This window comes from Sorex fumeus, unplaced genomic scaffold (genome assembly GCF_029834395.1).
Source record: "Sorex fumeus unplaced genomic scaffold, SorFum_2.1 ptg000054l, whole genome shotgun sequence".
NCBI lineage: Eukaryota > Metazoa > Chordata > Mammalia > Eulipotyphla > Soricidae > Sorex > Sorex fumeus.
Genome location: NW_026606111.1, coordinates 6,938,450 through 6,958,138, shown reverse-complemented (window position 1 = coordinate 6,958,138; position 19,689 = coordinate 6,938,450). Strand labels below are relative to the sequence as shown.

Below are 19,689 nucleotides of genomic sequence, written 5' to 3'. Positions count from 1 at the left end.
GGCTCTATTTTGTAGAGTTGTAGGGTGTTGTCTTGCATGTGGCAGACTCCAGTTTGATCTCCTGCACCACATACGGTTCCTCCAAATTCCACCAGAGACAGGAGTAAGCCCTGAGCAGAGCTGGGGGTGGCCAAAACACTACCACCCCTGCTGCCACCAAGGTTTAGTTCCTGGCATCCCATATGGTCCCCTCTGTCCCCACTATGAATGGTTCCTGAGCACTGCTGGGAGTAGTTCCCCAATAACCAAAAAATCAACAAAAACAAAACCCAAGAAAGCAAGATAATTATTCAAAATTGAAACCGCTGACTAAAGTGATTAGAATTGATTCTGTCTCTATTTTGTTTGCTGTTTGGGCCAGACCCAGCAGTGCTCAAGGGCTATTCCTGACTTAAGACTGGGGGTTACCCTTGGCAGTGCTTAGGAGATCATGCAGTAACTGGAGAGGGGCAGTCAAACCTGAGCCAACTGCAAAGTATGCACTGCAGTCTGCCGAACCAATGCTCAGCTCGTTCTCTCAAAAAAATTTTTTTATTAAAAAAATATTTCAGTCACTCAAAACTATAAGCAGCACCTTATTTGAAGCAAATGCTAGAGAAACTGTGGACATGTTTTGGTGACCCCTCCTACCACTCATTTCTCTCCAGCCTCACAGGGAAAAATACTCTCAAATCTCCACATTTGTCATTTCTTTGCCTTTTAGCACACATTTTTAGTACATGTGTGAAGCCATAAGCAATACACTAATATTGTTTGACTGATTTCCTTCTTCATTTTTAGATTTTGGGCCACACCTGGCGGTGCTCAGGTCCTGGCTGGGCCCTTTGGGATCATTCCTGGTGCCTGGGGGACAGTACATGGTGTGGGGATTAAACCTGGGGTGGGTTTATGCAAGGCAAGTGCCTTCACTGCATCACTGTCTTCCTATTGTTCATCGATTGCCTCGAGCAGGCCCCAGTAACGTCTCCTTCGTCCTAGCCCTGAGATTTTAAAAAGTGCCACATTTGAGGCTCTTTCAGGGTCAGGAGAACAAGACCCATAATTATTACTGGTTTTTGGCATATTGAATACACCAAGGGGAGTTTGCCAGACTCTGCCATGTGGGCAGGATACTTTTGGTAGCCTGTCAGGTTCTCCAGAGTAAGAACTAGATGATAAGATGTCCCGCAGCCACAAATGCAGCCGTGCGCTTCAGGGAACAGGGTTTTATAGTCTCTGAGTCTTGGCTGTTGATGGGATTACACAGTGCCGGGGGCAGTTGGTGGGTGTAATGCTTACATACTGGAAGATGGTGTGTGTGTGTGGGGGGGGGGGTCTGGGTGGAGGAGGCCCCAGTCCCAATCTGAACAGGCTTGGAGATCTACGCCCCGGGTGCCGAACACCTGGGTTCCTCAGCCGCTTCCTTCATGCGTCAGGATCATCCGAGGCAAGTGCCTTATCTGCTGTAATATCACTTCAGCCTTTTGACTTTCAGATCTACACACATCATACTAAACTGCACAGTATCATTTGGTATTTTGGGTCTTTATTTGAAGGTGCATTTCCTATCGTCTCTCCTTGCTGCTAACGAGCACAAGGGATGTGGAATCCACTTGAGTCCCTTCTCCTACTCAATCCCAGCGGGCAGCGCAGGCCTGTTGTAGGAATCGTGATTAGACACTTCCCATCGCCTTAGCTCCCAAAGCAGGAGCTGAGGCCCGACACCAGGTAGACACACCGAAATGACTCCAGAGCAAATCAACTTCTGTCTGACAAATGACCTTGCCGAACAAAAGTCTCCAAACTCAAAAGGAAATACAATTATCCCTTTGCTTCATCCCTCAAGGCCCCATTCCAGCTAAAATACACCCCTCAGCAAAAAAAAAAAAAAAAAAAGTGCCATGTGATTTGAAGTCCTTTCCGCCTCTAATCCAACTGCCCAAAGTTCTTTTTTTTTCTTAAATATCCTCGTGGGAAGAACCCTTCTACAATGGTCTCAGCCAAGTGCCTGGGTGCCAACTGCCTCTAGAGGAAACAGAGCCAATAGACAATAAAGGATCTTAATTTTTACCCAGAAAATGCAATGAAAGTACTCACACGTTTCTGGAAAGAAAGAGGTCAGGGCCTGCTTTAAAATTAGAATTCTTAATTAAGAAAAAAAAAAAGTTACTCCCTAGAATGTGTGCTATAAAAAACCTTCATAAAAAGGTTGCAAGACAGACTGACCTTCCCCAGCAGGTGGGGGTGCAGTGGCGGGGGTGAGGGGGTGTCCTTAACCTTGAGCCTTTTTTAAGGAAACGTTGATTAGATGGTACAAATGTAGCAGCAGCATCCATGCACGTTTCTGGTCCCCAGCTACAGCAACTGCATGTCCTTATTAAGGGCACTGGTTAAGTGACCTGCATGAGGTTTCTAAGACATCCCTTCTTAGCTAATTTGAAAGGCCACACCCAATATTTTTTTCTTTCACTTTTTTTGGGTCACACCCAGCGATGCTTAGGGGTTATTCCTGGCTCTACACTCAGGAGTTACTCCTGGCTGTACTCAGGGGACCTTATGGGATGCTGGGAATTGAAGCCAGGTCAGCCACATGCACGGCAAATGCCCTTCCCGCTGTACGACACACCCAATATTTGCCCCCAGTGGTGCTTGGGGAACAATAGGGAAGGCCCCATGATCTGACCCTTTGTACCATCTCTCCCAGCCCACCTCACAGAGAAGGGCATCATGGCTGTGAGGAGAAAGATGTATGTGTGTATGCTGTGAGAAGGGCTGGCAGAGTGTTTCTAAGAAATCTGAAAGGACATTTGTAGTGAGGAAAAGTAGCCTCGAGAGAGACTGGGGGAGGAGTCACCAGCTGTGGAGTCCCTGGTGTTGGGGTCTGGGGAGACCCACGGAATAAGCTTAGCAGCTACCTGGTCATAGTGGTGGAAAGCTGAGGCCCACGAAGGCCAAGGGGCTTGCCTAAGTGGACACATATAATCAGAAGGCAGGATGACAAGGCCCAGCTGTGGCACAAGTCACAGGCATAGCTGGGTGAACACAATAGATACTGCAAATGGCTGACAAGAAGGACTGGACTTCTTGCCAGCATCTTCCTGACCTGAGTCAGTGGAGCATCAAGAAGTACTTTGGTCTCGTCTCCATGCTCTGAGGATCAGAGGAACATAGCAATGGGGGAAAGACTGCATGGAACATGCATTGTGGAAGCAACAATGTGCTCTGGCCTAACTCAGTTATCCTCAAGGACCCATTTAAGCCACCTCAACATTGGATCCTGGTGGGGCCAGAAAGACCCATAATAATGAGAACAAGAGTAAGAGGCAGAACCGGCTAGCATCAAAGGATGTAACTAAAAACAGGAATATTGTATGAATGTTACATGTTTGCTCATTCAGGACCCCCCCCCCCCCCCGCCCCAAAGACCCTGTGGATGAGATATCATTTTGGTTTCATTTTCTTTCATTGTGGAATCAAGCCTGGTGGCTCAGGGCATACTCCTGGTTCTGAGCTCAACAATCATCCCTGGTAGGCACTATGCGATGCTGGGGTTTGAGGCAGGGTTGGCCTCAGGCAAGGCAAGTACCTTAATCCCTGACTCTCTCTGACCTGGCACTACTATTAAACATACTTTACTTCATTCATTTTTTTGTTTGTTTGGTGGCAACACTTGACTTTGCTCAACGATCACTTCAGGCATGGTACAGGGAATAGGTACATGGTATAGGGTGCTAGGGATCAAACCCAGGTCAGCTGCATGTAAGACAAGTGTCCTACTCAAGTCTCCTGCCCCAAACTTACTTTATATGTGCAGAAACTAAGGCATGTAGAGATTCATGTGTATGTCCAACAGGTCATTCAGGTCTGGACTAACCCTTATGCCTGGCCCTGCCAGGGTTCCTTACCCTTCCCACTCCCGGCTGTGCAGATTGTGGAGTGCCACTAAGATGATCCCTGCAGAGGGCTCTCAAGAAGTTTCAAAAGCAAACCCTGAAGAAGTCTCCAAGATTCTAGGGGCTGGAGCAATGGTATAGGAGTAAGGATCTTGCTTTGTTTGTGTCTGACCTGGATACGATCACTGACATTCCATATAGACCCCAAGCCTGCCAGGAATGATACCTCAGCTCAGAGCCAGGAGTTAAGCCCTGGGTACATCTAGGTGTGGTCCCACAACAACAACAAAACAAGAAGGGGTTGAAGCGACAGTACAGTGGGTAGGGTGTTTGCCTTGCACACGGCTGACCTGGGTTCAGTTCCCAGTGTAATTCCTGAGTGCAAAGCCAGGAGAAATCCCTGTGCATCTCCAAGGCTGGTCCAAGGCATCATTATGAGGCCAGAGACCTCTTTCAGAGTTTCCCCACTCAACTCCGTGGAGGACCCAAGAATCAGTTGTCATGCCATCTTCCAGGTGACTCTTGAGAGAACAGGGCTGAGAATCACAGTAGAGGAAAAGAAGACAATAACCTGCAGTGCTGGGGCAGGACAGCAGGGGTCGCTGCTCTAGCTATATTCTAGAGGGGCTCTTACCCCGTCAGTCAAAACTACTGCATGACTGCCTTTCACAGCTTCCTGTAGCTTTAAGAGCAATATAAGGACATTCCTAACATTTTGGAAAATCAAATCATCTGTAATTCCATCATTTAAAACAACTAATATCATGTTGGCCTGATCGTTTTCAACACATCTTGTAATTACTTTCACAATCATCAACACAGGTCACATGAAATGATCTTGCTTATTTTGCTATCATACTGTGCCTTAAAACAATGGTCTTCAAGTTTATTGGGCAGCATAAGCTCTTTCAAGACTTACTGAAAAATAAGTACATGAGGCCTAAAGGATAGAGCAAGGTTTAAGTATTTGCTTTGCATGCAGTCCACCCAGGTTTAATCCTTGGCACCACTTACGGTTCTCTGAGCATCACCAAGGGTGACCTTTGAGGAAAGAGCCAGAAGAAGTCCCTGAACACTTCCAAGTGTGGTTCAAACCTTTACACCTTCACCCATCCCCAAAAGATACCTAGGTCCCCCTCTTAACACTGATTCAGTAATCTGGGAATCAATCAATTCAGTAGACTGAGAATCAACATTCCTAACACATTTCCAGGAGAATGGTCACATTTTCACAGACAATGACTTAAATCAGTGTTTCCAGCACTATTGCTAAACATTAAAGTCATATCCAATGTTAAAATGAAAACTAAATCCCAAAATTTACCTTAAAAACATTGGGCTCGATTACATTAGTTAGGGTATGGTCTGGTGTGTTATTTAAGTTCCAGGTAATATTCCCCTCGCCTCTTTTTTGGTGGTGGTGGTGGAGGGGGTTGGTCCATACCCAGTGGTACTCAGGGCTTATTCCTTCCTCTGCACTCAGTGATCACTCCTGGTGGACTTGGGGGACCATATGGGATGCTGGGAATCGAACCCGGATTGGCCATGTATTAGGTAAGTGCCTACTCCAACCCCATGTTCCAGGTGAATCTAAGGTATCCTTGGGGTTGTAAACCCCTGACTGAGCCTTGAAAGGGTGACAGTTCCCCCAACCTGCCCTGGTAGCAGGGTGGGACTAGTAGAGGACCACATAGCGCAGAAACAAGCCTGCAAATATTCTTTCCTCCCAGAGTCCAGGGGCCTGGGAGACCATAGCAGCGGCTCTGCTCTCACATCCTCCAGCCAGAACCCAGAATTGGGTGACATCTCCTCTCTCTGGCCTTGGTATTTAATTTGTGTTGTTTTTGGGTCACACACGATGATGCTCAGAGGCTACTCCTGGCTCTGTGATTATGAATCACTCCTGGCTTGAGAGACCAAAAGAGAGGCCAGGGATCAAAGAGCGGTTGGCCACATGCAAGGCAAACACCCTATCCATTGTACTATTGCTCTGACCTTCAGTTTCAGTCTTTCTTTCTTTCTTTCTTTCTTTCTTTCTTTCTTTCTTTCTTTCTTTCTTTCTGTCTTTCCTTCTTTCTTTCTTTCTTTTAAAGTAGGAACCTTTATTTTATTCATTTATTCATCTATTTATTTATTTAGGGCTCTTTTGGGGTTACAGCCGGTGATGCACAGGGGTTACTACTGGCTCATGCACTCAGGAATTACTCCTGGCGGTGCTCAGGGGACCATATGGGATGCTGGGAATCGAATCCGGGTTGGGCATGTGCAGGGCAAACACCCTACCCACTGTGCTGTCTCTCTAGCCCCTCAGCTTCAGTATTTCTGATCCTCCCTTGTACACTTCAAACCATTTTCAACCTTTTCACAACTGAGCACCAATACCTGACTAAGCACTGGTCCAAGGATGAGCAGTTCATAGCCACTGTGGCAGGTGCATGGTTTTCAACCTGCTTAGACATGACAGACTGGCAGTCTCTAGAGGGACAGTACCTGCACCTGCCCATAAGCCATGAGCCAGTGAGCATGATACCCCTCAGAGCAGCTGTCTGGAGAGTCTGAGGGGGTCTGAGGAGTGAGGAGGGCCAGAGTCAGTGCTCAGCCACACCTGGGGTGCCGTCTTGGCTCAGTGGCGCTGGCTCATGACCCGAGTCACAGAGAGATACCAGGATAGAACCCAAAGGAATAGTAAAGCTAGAAACTCTGATTGGGATTCAGGGAGAAAGAAACCAATTTAACCTTTCTACTAGAGATTGTTCTGAGGACAATGGCACTTCTGTGAGCTACAAGAGGAGAAAGCATTTAAATGGGAAATTTTAGGGTAGATTAACATTTAGGATAGATTCCTAATGACAACACTCCCCTTTCTTCAGACCATGAGAAATGCAATAGATTATTTGTTGTATTAAGGGGGAAAAGAAAGGCAAGAAAAGTAGGGAGGGCAGAAATAATGTTAGTAAGACAAACGGCCTTGTAAAATAATAATCCTGCCTTTGATTTCATTTAGGTTTTTAGGTCATACCTGGTAGTACTCCCGGCTCTGTGCTCAGGGTTGCTAACGGGACCACGTAGTGTGTGGGAGCAAGCTGCAAACTGGGATCAGCTACAAGCGCGGGAAGAGCCTTCCCTCCTTTATCATCTGACAGGCCTATGATCCTCCCTTTGAAAGGGTCAGTTTCAGGGCCGGAGTAATGGTACAGTGGGCAGGGCATTTGCTTTGCATGCAGCCGACCCAGGTTCGACGCCCAGCATCCCATATGGTCACCCAAGCACCATCAGAAGTGATTTCTGAGTGCAGAGCCAGGACTAACCCATGAACATTGCTGGGTGTGACCAGCACCGCCCCCCCCCCCCCCAAAAAAAAAGAGAGAAAAGAAAAGGTCAGTTTCCTCTGCCAAAAGCTTCTCAAAAATCTTACCCTGGGGAGGGTCTAACATTCATAAAACAAATAGGAGAGGTGATTTAAAACATGTATTGTTGAGAATCAATTATTCAAAGATAATGACTTCATAACAGAAAAATCCTGTTGGAGGTGAGCTGGTAAATGCCAACATTCATTTGCTGTTCTGGTAACTTGCTGTAAGAAAGATCCATCAACAAGGAGGACCAAAGTATTTCAAGCAACCTAATTGATCGCTAAAGACTCCATTGTTTCCATAGCACATGATGAATTATAACTGGGAATTAAAAAAGAAAAGGTGCTCTCTTGGGGCGGAATAATAGGACAGTGGGTAGGGTGTTTGCCTTTCACACAACTGATCTGGGTTCAATCTCTGGCACCACATAAGGTGCTTGAGACCCTATCAGGCAGGAGTGATCCTTGAGCACAGAGCCAGTAGTAAGCCCTGTGTGCTCCTACCCACCTCCCCCCAAATAGAAATGTCCTCTCTTTGCTTTTTATTATGAACCACAGCATTTAAAAAAAATTGTATTAAGGAAACACCATAAGGTACAGTTGTAGACTTGCAATTTTTTGTGCTTGGGTTTCAATTATACAATGATCAAATACCCATCCCTCCACCAGTGCCCATTTCCCACCACCACGGATCCCAGCATCCCTTCCATCCCCCATGCCCTCCATCCCACCCTGCCTCTGTGGCAGGGCATTCCCTTTTGTTCTCTCTCTCCTTTTGGGTGATGTGAACCACAGCATTTTCAGCAACTGTCAGTGTCTGGCTTTAATTTGTTGGTGTAATGAATTATGGAATTATGAATTCATTATAAATCCATGCATTCATGATCAAAAACAGCTCAGTCCCATCTGCTAATATTATTAAGAAGTAATATTAAAAATTTTGGCACCTCGGACCTGGAGGGGCAGAGGGTAAGGCACTTGCCTTGTACACAGTCGACCTGGGTTCGATCCCCAGTATCTCATATTGTCCTCTGAGCCTACCAGTAATGATTCCTGAGTGCAGAGCCAGGAGGAACCCTGAGCATTGCTGGATACAGTCCAACAACCAGTAAAAGAAAAGAGTTTTAGCATTTATTTTCATAATAAAATCAGTCAAATTTTTGTGCCTCTCTTTCATCCCCTTTCCTTATGTTTTCCCTGGTTTGGATATTAAGGCTATGCTGGTATCATAAAACAAATCCAGCTTTATAGAATTCTATGCTATCTGAGCTCAGAACCAGGAGTAAGCCCTGAGCACAGTCGGGTGTGGCCCCATAACAACAACAACAGCAACAAAACCAATCCTTCCTCAAATAAAAATTTCAGTAAAGGGGCTAGAGTGATAGCACAGCGGGTAGGATGTTTGCCTTGCACGGGGCCAAACCGGGTTCGATTCCCATATGGTTTCCAGGAGTTATTCCTGAGTGCAAAGCCAGGAGTAGCCCCTGTGCAATGCCGGGTGTGACCCAGAAAGAAAAAAAAATTTCAGTAAAATTCATAAACATAACACAAATGTTACTTAACCATTTTAAAGTATAAAACACAGAGGCATTAAATACTTTCACAATACTGTGCACTCATCTTCACTATCTACTTCTTTACATCACCCCAAATGGAAGCTTGGAATCCATTAAATCCTGACTTCTTCTTGTAACTCTGCTTTGTCTCCTCAGGACATATGTGAGTGGAATCAGACATTTGTCCTTTTGTGTCCAGTACATTCCACTTAGAAAGTCTCCAAGACTCACTTATATATTGTAATATGTTTCAGAATTTCATTTATTTGTTTGTTTGTTTTTGGGCAACACCCAACTGTGCTCAGGATTACTCCTGGCTCTGCCTTCAGGGATCACTCCTGGTAGTGCTTGGGTGACCATATTTGGTGCAGGGATAGAATTTGGCCACTTACAAGGCAAGTGACTGACCCACTGTACTATCTCTCCAGCCTTACCCTCACTCATATTTTTAAGGCCGACTTGTAGTCTGCATATGTAAATGGTATGTTTTATCCATCTATTCATTTCTTGATATATATGGGTTGCTCTTTACCTTTGGCTATTGTGAATACTTTTGGGTGAACATTGGTATACAAATATCTGTTTGTGAAAGTCCTTATTTTCACTTTTTGGGATATATTTTATTTCATTTTATTGCCTTTTGGGTCACACCCAGCAATGCTCAGGGATTGCTCATGGCTCTGCACTCAGGAACAACCTCTGGTGGTGCTCGGGGGACCATATGGGATGCTGGGAATCGAACCCGGGTTGGCCACGTGCAAGGCAAACGCCCTACTTGCTGTGCTATCGTTTCAGCCCCATGGGGTATATTTTAAACTATATAGTAATCCTTTGTGAAAAATTACTTATTGGGGGAGGGAAACTCAAGATATGCTAGCCTGTGGGCTCCTTCCAGCAATACTCAAATCAGTTGGGCAAATCAGACAATTTAGTATTGGGGCCCAGCAATATGGTATCTGCTGAGCCCAGTGGTGCTTGGGGCCTCCAGGAGAGGAGGAAGTCAAGGCCTCACACATGTCAGGCACACACTCTAGCCTTCTGAGCCATCTTCCCTGTCTCAGGTTAAGCTTTTTGAGAAACTGTCAACTGCTTCGATTGTGGTTGTGCCATTGGTATTCGTGTTCTTATCTTCCAAATCCTTGCCAACACATTGGTATCAATTTTGTTTTGCTTGACAATAACCATCCTAATGGATAGAAAGGTGGTAACTTGCGATTTTGATTTACATTTCCCTAATAATAAACTGGAGATTAGTGATGCTGAACATTTTTTACACAAGCTTACTGATGATTTGTCTATCTCCACTGGGGAAAATTCAAGTCTTCTATTCATGCTTCACATTCCTTATATATTCTGGATGCTAATTCATTGTTAGAGATTTGATTTATAGATTTTTTACTCTGCCGAGAGTGTCTTTTAATAAATATTTTTTTTCTTTTTGCTTTTTGGGTCACACCTGGCAATGCACAGGAATTACTCCTGGTTCTGCACTCAGGAATTACTCCTGGCAGTGCTCAGGGGACCATATGGGGATGCTGGGATTCGAACCTGTGTTAGCCGCTTGCAAGGCAAATGCCCTACCTGCTCCAGCCCCATTAATAAATAATTTTTAAATTTTGGACAAAGTCTAGTTTATTTTGCTTTCGTTGTTTGTGGGAGTCAATCTTGCAACTGACATTTTGGTAGGACATTCTTCAGAGACTGAAGTTTTCATATTCTGAGAGTCTTGAGCTTCCTAGTGATAATAATAAATACTATGAAGTCCTTAGGATACAAATACTTTTCTAGGAACTTCATTATTTCATGCATGTAGATAACAAACATCAGACAGTTTCCAAATTTTTTTCTTCACAGTGCATGGGAGAGTGTACTTCCCCATGTCTCTGAAACTGAGCACCATTGCATGTGGCCCCAGTGGTCACCGGTACTGCTGGGTTTGGCCCTGGCACAGGGCTGGGCATTACTGTGTGCATTACAGCACACTGCTGGCCATGTGGGCTGGATCTGGAGCATCCCTGAGCCTCTGAACACTATCAGCTGTGGCTACTATAAAAAAAAAAAGAAAAATGGAGACTTCCAATTCCCTGGTTGAAACTCTAATACAAAGTACCTTAAATAGGGGCTAGAGTGATAGCACAGCGGGTAGGGTGTTTGCCTTGCATGCGGCCGACCTGGGTTCAATTCCCAGCATCCCATATGGTCCCCTGAGCACCACCCAGAGATAATTCCTGAGTGCAGAGCCAGGAATAACCCCTGTGCATTGCCGGGTGTGACCCCCCCCCCCAAAACAAAAAACAACAAAAAACAACAAAGTACCTTAAATACAAGTCAGGTACAAAGCACTAATAATGAAACTGGTAAGGAACTTGAACAGAAGCAGGTAGAAAGATCAATGGAACAGAACTGAGAGCTTCCCCCAAACTCATGCATATATGAACATCTGCTCTATGGTAAAGGAGTCAGAATCATTCCGTGGAGATCAGAAAGTCAATTCTCTACATGGTTTTGGGGAAAGTAGACTGCAAAAGAATCTTGATCACTAGCACCATGAACAAAATTAACTCAGAATGGATTAAATATCATATAAATGGAATAAGAGAGTACATAAGCTTGCATATACCAATAGTCTGTAGATTTTAAATTAAGATTTGTTTGTTTTGGGGCCACACCTAGTTGAGCTCAGGACTTGCTCTTGGCTAGGGCTCTGGGGATCACATGTGGTGCCAGAGATTGAACCTGGTCTGGTCTCATAGAAGGCAAATACCCTATTGACTGTACTATCTCTCCAGCCTAGTGTGTATCTTTTAAAACAAAACCAAAAAAAAGATCTAAATTGTATTTGGCAGCATAAAGTACCATAATGTGTTTACCATTGACTCAGTGTGGGAAAGTTGGGTTGTTTTTAGCTCGAAGCTATTATGACTACAGGTGCTATAAACATTTGTATGTACCTTTATATAAACAAAAGCTTCATTTCCCTTGAATGAGAGCATTTGATATTCACATAGGACATACACTGTCACTGTCACTGTCCTCCCATTGTTCATGGATTTGCTTGAATGGGCCCAGTACCACTGTGAGATTTGTTGTTACTGTGTTTGGCATATTGAATATGTCACGGGTAGCTTGCCAGGCTCTCTGAGAGGGGCGGAGGAATCGAACTCGGGTCAGCCATGTCAGCTGCATGCAAGGCAAATGCCCTACCCACTGTGCTATTGCTCCATACTTTTTTTTTTTTTTTTGAGGGAGAGCCCTAGGGTATGTGGGTAGTTTTGTTGTCTTTTGGGGGCCACACCTGGGGCCACTCCCTGCTCTGTCCTTGGGGGGGGGCACTCCCTGTGGTGCCTGGAGGACCACATGGTACGTGGGATTGAACCTAGGGATCCTATATGCAAAGCATGTGCTCAGGTCTTTTAGGTCATATCTCCAGTTTTTGTATATCTTTTCTCTTTGGTCTGCACATTTAATTTTATAAGAAATTGCCACCCATTTTTCAAAGTGACTCTATCATTTTACATTCTCATTAGCAAAGTAAGAAAGACTCAGTTTCTTCACAGTTTTGCCAGTGTTTAGTGTGTTACTACTTTTTAATCTTAAAATGATGATACATGTAGTAGCGGCTCACTGTGGTTTTATTATTTTGTTTTTGTTTTGGGGTCACACCCGGTTGTGCTCAAAGCTTACTCCTGGCTCTGTACTCAGGGGTCACTCCTGGTGGGCTCGGGATATTTAAGGGGTGCTGGGGATCGCACCCAGGTAAACTGTGTAGAAGGAAAACATCTGACCTACTGTACTATTTTATGTGGTATTAGCTTGCATTTTCCTAATGGCTAATGGCACTGAACATCTTTGCATCTGCCTAATTTGCCATCAGTATAACCTCTGTGATAAAATGTCTCTCCATGACTTTACCCCATTTCCTCACAAGGTTATCTATTATTTCACTCTTAAGTTTTAGAGTTTTTCGTAATTCTGGGATTATTATACAAGACCAATATAAATCCTTTGTCATCAGTACTTTGCAAATGTTTCTCCCAGACTATTAGTTAATTTTTACCTCCTTAACAGAGATTTTCACAGAGCATGTTTTCTTGTTTTACTTTTTTTTTTTCACTTTTTGGGTCACACCTGGCGATGCACAGGTTCTGCACCCCTGTTAATAATGAGTCCTGTTAATTCGTGCCTACATCACTCCAACACCACATCCACCACCAGAGAGCCCCCTGCCCTCCACCTGTGCTTCAAGAGCCCCTCCCAGCCACCCTCCTCCCCAGGTAAGCTCAATTCTATAGTCTAATGACAATAAAGAACCTCTTGCCTTGCTGCTTATCTTAAGCAGAGATTCCCAAATTTATTTGGACTACAGTCCCCTTTTCAGAAAAAAAAAATCACTCAGCACCTGCCTGGAAATCTATCTTCCTTAAACAATGAGAAAGTATCTCCCACTTGTCCAGAGGCCACTGTAGCCTCACCCACCCCCAACCCCAGGCAGGGGTGATATCACCCACTCTGGAAATAAATTTTCTCAAAGGAAAGTGCTCAGTGTTTTACCATTAAGTACAATCTTAGCTGTAAATCTATAGGTTTGGTGTTTTTTTTTTAAGTTGGAGTTTTACATTTATTTATTACTGTAAAGACACAAATTCATTAAAGCAAAGAGCCAAATGAGCACTGGAGGAGGTAGGTAAAACATAGACTTGTGGGCCCGGAATGACAGTACAACGGGTAGGGCATTTGGTTCAATCCCCAGTATCTCATATGGTCCCCTGAGCACTGTCAGAGCAATTCCTGAGTGCAGAGCCGGGAGTAATTTCTGAGCATCGCCGAGTGTTACCCAAAAAGCAAAAAAAATTAAAATATTTAAAAAGAAAAGAAAAACCTAGACTGGGGAAAACTCTCGCAGCTCAGCATTGAGCACTGAGGTCTTTGAAATCAGAACACAAGAGTAAAATGTGATAAGGGGCTGAAGTGATAGTCCAACGGGTGGGGCACTTGCCTTGTATCCGGCCTACCCAGGTTCAATCCCTGAAACTCCAGATGGTTCCCTGAACCCCACCAGGAGTGATCCCTGAGCTCAGAGTCAGGAAGAAACCCTGAGCACAGCTGGTTGTAGCCCCCAAACAAACAAGCAAAAAAAATAAAGGAGTAAAATAGGATGAATCCCATCACTTTTATTGCCCAAATGAAAAGATCTTAATTATAGCAAGTGCCCTCCTGGCACAGGTTGGTTTTCTTGGGTTCAGTTGCTGCAGAAAGCTGCTGCCTCTTTGCCTGATGGTGCCACGGCCCAGAGACTTCATGTTAATGACCTGCTGGATTGTGTTGTGTTACAGCGGGTGCAGTCATTCAGATTCCTGTTCCCAAGCAGTCAAAATGGGATCTGCGATCCAATGGCCAAATTCAGAGAAGATGTAATTTATGAGAAGGGAAAGGAAGGGAAAAGAAGACAGAAAAGCTCCTAGATTATGGGAGGGGTCTTCTTTAGCAGGAGCCCCTAGTTTTTTGTTTTGTTTTAATGCTCCTTAGTATGCTGAGAAAATCCACCTCAAACCCTCATTTGTTGAACGGTTTTTTGTTTGTTCTTTTGAGTGGGGGGCAAGTGGGGTGGGAGCTCACTTCTGAAGGTGCTTAGGATATTCCTGGCTCTATGCTCAGGAGTGATCCCGGGCTGTGCTGGGGGACCAGACAGAGTCAGCCTTAACCTCTTAGTCTTTCTCTAACCCCTTGTTGAGTTTTTTTTTTTTTTCCCCCAAATCTGGAGCGATAGCACAGCGGTAGGGCGTTTGCCTTGCACGCAGCCAACATGGCCGACCCGAGTTCGATTCCTCCGCCCCTCTCGGAGAGCCTGGCAAGCTACCGAAAGTATCTCGCCCACACGGCAGAGCCTGGCAAGCCACCCGTGATGTATTCGATATGCCAGACACAGTAACAACAAAGTCTCCAATGGAGACGCTACTGGGCCCGCTCGAGCAAATCGATGAACAATGGGAGGGCCTTTTTATTTTTTAATCTGCTGCCAAATTCCACCCCCACCTATCTCATTCTACATTCTGATTGGCTACCTGTTCCATGGGTGGAGGATTTATTTATTTATTTATTTATTTATTTGAAGGCGGTTATGATTGGGCTGCACCCAGCTGTGTTTAGGGTTTACTCCTGGTTCTGTGCTCAGGGCTCATTCGTGGTGGTGCTCAGGAGACCCTATGCAGTGCCGATATCAAACTGGGGCTGGCTACAGGAAGGCAAGTGCCTTACTCACTATCACTCTGGCTCTGTTGAGTTATTATGCCATTAATTCATCTGTTGAATAATTAAGTAATTTCTCTTGATCAACTCATCCAGAGACTAAATTTGTTTGTGCTTCTCCCCACAATTCATATGTTGAAACTTTTCCGCCCCACACAATAGCATTGGGAGCCAGACTGAGGGTTGGAGGGGACCCTAACCTGAGAGTGGGGCCCTGTGACAAACTCAGTCCTTAGGATACAGCGGGAGCTGAAGTGTAGAGCGCCAGGTCACGTTAAATAATCTCTTCCCATGGAAAAGGTGACCAATCAGAATGTGGAATGGGACAGCTGGGGGTGGGATTTGGCAGCAGGTAAAAGGAAGTCCTGAGCGCTCTCTCTCTCTCTCTCTCTCTCTCTCTATTTCTCTCTCTCTCTCTCTCTCTCTCTCTCTCTGTATGTCTTTCTCTCTCAGCACATGCACTCTGGACTCTCTTCTCTCCCCAGATCAGGTATGGTGGAGTGGTGGAGTTTCTAGAACTGTAAGAAATAAACATTGATGGGGCCGGAAAGATAGTCCAGGAGATAAGACGCTTGGCTTGCATGCAGCTGACCCTGGCTTGATCCTTGATACCCTATATTGTCTCCTGACCTAGCCCCAGCAGGGGTCAGTTCTGAGCACAGAGCCATGAGTAGCTCCTGAGCATTACTGAGTATGGCTCGAAAACCAAAAGAAAAAGAGAGAAAAAAGCAACAAGCACTGGTTGTGCTATAGCAGCCCAAGCTTGCTGCCAACTATTGATGGAACGACACTGGCTGATCCTTAAGCTAAATTCCCCTTGCACAGGGCACGTGATATTTTACACACAGCTGGTTTTGATGGAAACATGGGCTAAATGAAGACCGGGCATAGCTGCCCAGCCGCACCCCAATTCTCATCAGAAAACAAACCTGAGTCATTATAGCCTAGGAGAAAGAAATGAGGAGAAGAGAGGGAACATGAGGGGGCTCCGAGTTCACCCCTAGCCCCAGGCTAGCAGCCTACAATTCCTCTGCTTTGAGGTTCTGTCATTTGTCAGCATGCCCAGGAAGGAGGATGGGGACATGCTGAAAGCCTGACAACGCTTTGAAACCAGCCGCCCTCTGATGCACGTGTGTAGGGATCTAAATGCCGACACCCAGTGGTGCCAGGATATCATAATGTCTCCTCTAGGGACGTTAAGACCTGTGCAAATGGATGGGTTTAGGGGTTTTCCCCCTGCACTTTAATCAGTGTCATAAAAATGCACCCCTGTCTAGTTAGAAGCTTCAATTTTATGTCCAAATTGCTGAGGTTACAGAAGACAAGCGTCACAGACCGGGGGGCGGGGGTGGGGGGGAGGCGGGGGGAAGGCAGTGGTGGAGGATTTGCTGACTGAAGGCCCAGGTACTAGACAGACCTCTTGCCCACCAGGCCTGTTCAGGGCTGGAGAGAGGGAGGGGACACAGGGCCTGCCTGCACGCCCTGAAGCCCAGTACAAACGAGGGAAGACAGGCCTGGGAAGAGGCCTTGAGGAGCAAGGTCATGCTGCCCAGAATTCCCTGGAAGCAGAGAGTAGAAGTGGGGGAGTAACGAAGAGACTTGAGGCTACTTGTCGACCCAGGTGTTCCAACAGCCTCAACAGCTGTTTCAAGACAAGGGCCAGGAGGATTGCTCCATGGTTGAAAGCCTGCACCATGTGCTAGGGGAGAAGGCAGTTGGGATGGAGCAGGGACCACTAAGTCAATGATGGTTGGAGGGATTGCTCAGGACAGGAGATGCGTGCTGAAAGTAGACTAAGGACCAAACATGATGGCCTCTCAGTTATCTGTATGTATTGCAAACCATAATGCCCAAAAGTAGAGAGAGAGAGTAAGAAGGAAAGTGCCTGCCATAGAGGCAGGGGGTGGGTTGGGTGGGGGTGGCAGGAGGGATACTGGGGACATGGGTGGTGGGAAATGGGCACTGGTGGAGGGATGGGTGTTCGGTCATTGTATGACTGAAACTAAAACCTGAAAGCTTTGTAACTGTATCTCACGGTAATTTAAAAAAAAGAAAATACCGCCTCCCCTCCCACCACGCCCCCCACCACTGAATTCTGTTTCAGGGTCAGTGTTCAGGGTCTATCCCTCAGGTTTGAGGTTTTTCTCATGCTGGCGTGTCTGATGCACCTCAGCAGTCCCACCATTGTCCCTGTCCTTCTGAGAGATGTGACTCCCTCCTGGGAAGCGCAGCTCTGCGTAGGGTGGGGGAGGGCCTCTCGGCCAGCCCCCTGCCTTGCCAAGAAACAGTGCCTGTGCTGTCTGCCTCATCAGCACTCTCTCTAAGCTAACACTGACTGTATTCATCAAGCTGCTCTCTTCCACATGTGGTGTCCTGGGCGAACCACACAGCCATTGTGCAGCCTCGGCCTTTCCATCCCGGAGACGTGTGCTCCTTCATGCTGGAACATTTGCTCCCAGTGGGAGCCATGGTGCTTTCAGTATCAGTACTTCCCAGTGTTCTGCACAGATCCCAAAACTTGCAGACATCTGACCTCTGAACCCAAGGCTCAAGAGAGAATGTCATCCTGTAACCACACAAGGCTCAGGGACTTTGGGGACCGCCTGGCTGCTCATCAGGAGGGCCTAGACCTCTGAGAAACAGCCCAGTCCGAGCCACTCTGTGGAAGCACCACTGGTGTGGGAACTTGCACAACGGTGTTCTTTTCTTTCTTCTGCCATTTTACGTTGTGGCAACTATTCTTTATTATTTTTGCAATGCTGGGGATCAAACCCAGAGCCTCAAAAATATAACGCAGTGGAATGCATCAGTTTTTTGTTTTTTGGGTCACACCCGGCGATGCACAGGGGTTACTCCTGAATTATGCACTCAGGAATTACTCCTGGACTACTCCTGGTGGTGTTTGGAGGGATCATATGGGATGCTGGGAATCAAACACGGGTCAGCCTCATACAAGGCAAACGCCCTACCCACTATACTATTGCTATAGCCCCTGCATCAGTACCCTTAAGACTCTCCAAGTGATGGCACATGAAACCATACTGAGAAACACTGACCCAAAGTGACTTCTGCACCTCTGAGGACAGTGGACTCAAGTGCTATAACGACATCATCCATTGGGCATTTTCCCCTCCTCTCCTGGGGGAGGGAGTGGGTAGGGGAAGAAGCAGGTCTTAACTGGTGATACTCGGGAGCTTTTTCTGACTCTGTACTCAAGCGTGATCCCGGCAGTGCTCCGGGGACCATATGTGGTGCCAGGTATCAAACTAGGGTCGTCTGCTATGGCTGCATGCAAGGTATGTGCCTTCATTCTTGTACCATCTCTCTAGCCTGTCCCCACTTTTATTATTTTCTTTTTGCAGTGCTAGGGATTGAACCCAGGGCCTCACACATGCAAGACATGTGCTGTAGAGCTGAGCCACACCCCTAGTCCTGTGATTCACTCTTTCCACACGCCAACAAGCTCTCTGCCTGGATAAGGGCTTGGTCGAGTAGAACCCTCACAGCAAAGCCCTGACATGCCATGCCATTTTACAGTCAGAAAACAAGGCACAGGGTAGCTAAAAAGCTAACCTGGTTCACAGGATGCTAGCTGTGATCTATTATCTTAATGCTTGGTAAAGGAAAAAATGGAAAGAATGTTTAAACGGGTAACAAATTCATGGAAACATAAAGTGATTCGAATAGAGGCCGGACGGAAGGGCCCAGTGTTCCTGATACAAAGATGAACTCTGGCCATGGCCGGTGATGGTGGCTTCATGACACCGTGAATGAGAGTAATGGCACTGTCACTTAGCACATGGGAGAAAGGAGAAATTCGTATGTACGTAATATGGTAGGTATCGAGTACCATTATTTGAGAGAAGTGAAAAATGTTTAAGGTGAGATAGATAGTACAGGGGTCACTTGCCTTGCATGTGTTCAAGCCCTGTTCAAGCCCTCAGCCCCACAGAGGGTCCTCTGAGCACCATAGGCAGGCAGTCCCGAAAACAGTCAGGAATAGCCCCTGAGCACCAAGGGGTGTGGCCTCAGACCCCAAAACAACAACAATATGTAAAAGAAAATTTTAAAAACTAATAGAAAAAGAGAGGGAGGGAGAGGAGAAAGAGACAGGAAAGAGAGAGGAAAGGAGAGGGGAGAGAGAGGAGAGGAGAGAGGCAAGGAGGGGGAAGAGAAACACTGAAAGAAAGGGGATAAAGAGGAGAGGAGATAGAGGAGAGAGGGGAGAGAGAGAATGAGAGAGGAGAGAAGAGGGAGAGAGGAAGGGAAGGGGAGAGAGAGACCAAGAGAGACAAAGACAGAGAGACAGAGAGAAAGCAAGAGAGAAACCAAATTAGGGTACCGCCCTGCAGAGTGAAACTCCAGGTTCCCTTCATTGCCTTTGTCTTTGCATCATCCTGCAACTCTGCACATGATGGGACAGCGAGGGGAAAGCCGATAAATTATGTCCAGCAGCAGCAACTCGGGGAACACTGGCCAGTTTTACAGCCAACACACACAGCACATTTGTTTCTGCTTTCCTAGTGGACTCCATTCCTGTCATTCTTTACATTCCCCCTGGGAACCACCTGTAACGTTTTGCTGGGTCCCTCACTCACCGACCAGGTAGATGAAAGGCTTCCCGCTCAGAAGCCCCAACGCCTGTCAGATTCCTCTGATGGTT

At 46.2% G+C, this 19,689-nt stretch overlaps 1 protein-coding gene across 5 annotated transcripts in view; it reads right to left on the bottom strand.

Annotated features, from left to right (window-relative positions):
- ANKRD6 (ankyrin repeat domain 6) overlaps positions 1-19,689 on the bottom strand; it is a 190,383-nt gene that overhangs the window by 37,909 nt on the left and 132,785 nt on the right. The window lies entirely within an intron of this gene.